General features: G+C 36.8%; 1 long non-coding RNA gene across 1 annotated transcript; it reads right to left on the bottom strand.

Annotated features, from left to right (window-relative positions):
• Positions 1-614: 614 nt before the first annotated feature.
• On the bottom strand, positions 615-2,107 carry LOC110458041. Its single transcript, XR_002463756.1, has 2 exons — positions 1,972-2,107; positions 615-715 (listed from the first exon to the last, which is right to left on the bottom strand). It is a non-coding gene; the product is annotated as an uncharacterized LOC110458041 (long non-coding RNA).
• Positions 2,108-3,007: the final 900 nt, after the last annotated feature.

Genomic DNA, 3,007 nt, shown 5'->3' with positions numbered 1-3,007 from the left:
ACCATGAAAGTGCGAAAGTTTCTCATTATACAGATTCATCGTTTATATTTGCTTTTGACCTTCGTTAATATCCTTGAAAAATCCACGCTGACAATTTCAATTTGCTGATATTTTTAAGTCACCTGACCATAGGTCACGGTGACCTATTGCCATCAGTCTTCGTCTGTCGTCGTGAATTTCAATAAATGTTGCTATTCTGCTTTATAATAATAACATTTCTAACAAGATCGCAAGTGTTCTCAATCAGACAGTAACTGGCAGAGTTATGGTACTTTGAAATTTTAATTTCTATTGGAGACTATGGGACTTGAGCTTGCTGAGATGAGAAATTTTCGACTTCTCAAGATTATTTGCAGCAATTCACTTCTTTATTTGTACAAATGTTCCTTAAGAGGTTACGAAAAAGTGTTCTGACTTTTTGTGTCGAACAGAAAATCCAAGATGGTCACTCTGACCTCTCATTGATTTTGTTTTACTTCCTCTCAAGAAAGGCTACGGCGATTGACTTCTAACTTAGCAGAAGTGTTCCTAATGAGGTTTTGACCAAGTTTGTCACTTTTAATGCTGATTGTAAAATTCCAGATGCCCATCATGGTTTGTGATTTGCTAGGACATTTACAACTTCCTTTGTTCATTCATCTATGTAATTCATCTATACAGCATGTGTATGCCTGGTCTCCAGGTAAGTATGGGTGTATGCCCTTTCTCCAAGTAACTCTGCGCCAATTTGAAAAAAAGAACATTCTTCAATTTGAGGACTTTATAATTTTCTCAGGTGACCGTTTAGGCCCATGGGCCTCTTGCTATAAGCCACTAACAAACGTGGATAAATCATATGATTCAACATATAGTGTGCGCAGTTATCAATATCGGCGTATTGACTGTATCGTTCGCGACGAAATAAATTGTTTTTTCTTAGCCACAGGTTTAGGTCATAGCGTTTAAATCTTAAAATATAAGAACCTAATTTGAATAATCAAGAGATATTTAGCATACTGAAGTGAAAGGTCATTAAGTTTTTACAATGAGTGACCATGATAAACTTTCAACACCACATGGGTAAATTTTACTAAACACTAAGCAACTTCTTCTGAATAACCAAAACAGTGTAATAGTCTCGTGTGGTTATATCTGATTTCACAGTTATACCAGACGAGTGATACCAGGGCCGTTTATCGTTTAAACGGCCGGACCGGTTGGACCACAGTTGTTCGCTTGTTAAAAAGGGCATCGTCAGAAACCCACGTTCCGTTGTACTAGCGTTTATCGACGGTCGATAAACGATAGTGAAATCGAACGTGGGTTTCCGACGGTGTAAATAGGGTCGGACCTAGTAACCTGATGCTGCTTTCAGGCGAGCCTTAACAAAGCTTGTAAGGCCTGCATAAACATTTGCAGGTCCGCCAGGTTTTATATCCGAAAATGTTACATTTAAAGACGGTCAAACCGGTTGTTCCGCATAAACGACCATGCCCCAGTATTTGTCATGTATATTAATGGTTTAAAGGGCTATACAGTTTTGTTTCCCAATAAATGACCTAGATCAAAGTTGAAACGTTTTAATCTTCCTTCAAATATTCATGAAATGTTGAATAATACATTTCAAACAATGATTATTAATGTAAATAGAAATGATATTTATCCTGTTCAATTATTGTTTTTACATTGTCCCACAATGAAGGCTACAGACACGAGATGACTACCAGACGATTGATATAACCACTAAGGCGTATTGCATGATATATATGTTAAAAATTGGCTTTTCTCCCGTAATTCTTAACGGCAAGCATCGCAGATGGGTTTTTATGAATAGAAACATGCATATCCTATGCTCTAGCTTTATCAGTGCCCTGTTTTATTCAAAATAAGTGAAAATTCGATTAAATACCGCTCATGTAGTATCTGAAAAACAGACTACTCTAACGAGTATATATTAATGCCAATAGTAATAATTAATTAAAATATAACTACCTTCGGCATAAGGACACAAATCCTGTGATAATGACAGTTGTGAATCCAAGTGCAAATAATGCCGCACCAAAATAAAGACCGCTTCTGTTGTTCAAGACAAATGTCTCGTAATTGGTCCATAGTTGGTCCGGTAGTCCCTCTGCGGGCAAAACAAAAATAGAAAATAGCTTATCTATTGTTTGCGTTAAATATACAGTTTTGGGTGATCCTTCGGTAGCAGATATACGCCCTAGCCCAGGCTTACACATTGCAAGGAGTAACAGTATGCGCCTGTAATTATACCGAGGCATTAATACAACATTGTTAGTCATTACCATTGACCAAACGAAAATACAACATTAGCCAGAGAAAATCTAGACCACAGCGTCGACACATAAGGAGGAAGAGTCATGGAGCGTCAACACACAAGGACAATACATAAAAGAGCGTCAACACACAAGGACAATATATAACAGTGCGTCAACACGCAGGGGCAAAAGCTATAAAGACTTCAACATAATGGGCTTCAAACTTTACAACCTATTCACTAAACGACAACAGGAACTGAGGGAAATGGCATGATACAATGTAAAAGGCAAAAGGCAAAGACAAAACTGAAAAGACAAACTTTCCTTTACTTCAAAATAACCATGCAATTATTTCTCTGATCCAAACCCAAGAGCATGTGCATCTACATTCAACTTGATAAGCCAAGTGCATTCACTGACACAAAATAAGATACAGTCAGTGTAATCAGCTAAGATATTTTCAGCGTAGATGCATTCAGCGTAATTTACGTAGGGACATTATAAACATAACAGCATACATCGGTGTATGAACATCCCGTTTGAAAATCACAATACAAGTAGATATATTCGGGTAATTTGCGTAGATACATACATCATTGATACATACTATGTAGATACACTCAGCTAAATTATGAAGATATGATCAGTTTAAGCAAGAGACACATTTAGTTTGATCCATCAAGACACAGTAATCCTAATAATTGGAAATATATTCACTGTGATACGTGAAATACTATCAGCGAATAATA

The sequence above is a fragment of the Mizuhopecten yessoensis genome, unplaced genomic scaffold (genome assembly GCF_002113885.1).
Source record: "Mizuhopecten yessoensis strain PY_sf001 unplaced genomic scaffold, ASM211388v2 scaffold9409, whole genome shotgun sequence".
Classification (NCBI taxonomy): Eukaryota; Metazoa; Mollusca; class Bivalvia; order Pectinida; family Pectinidae; genus Mizuhopecten; species Mizuhopecten yessoensis.
The sequence above is the reverse complement of the archived record's forward strand: the minus strand, read 5'-3'. Positions and strand labels throughout refer to the sequence as shown.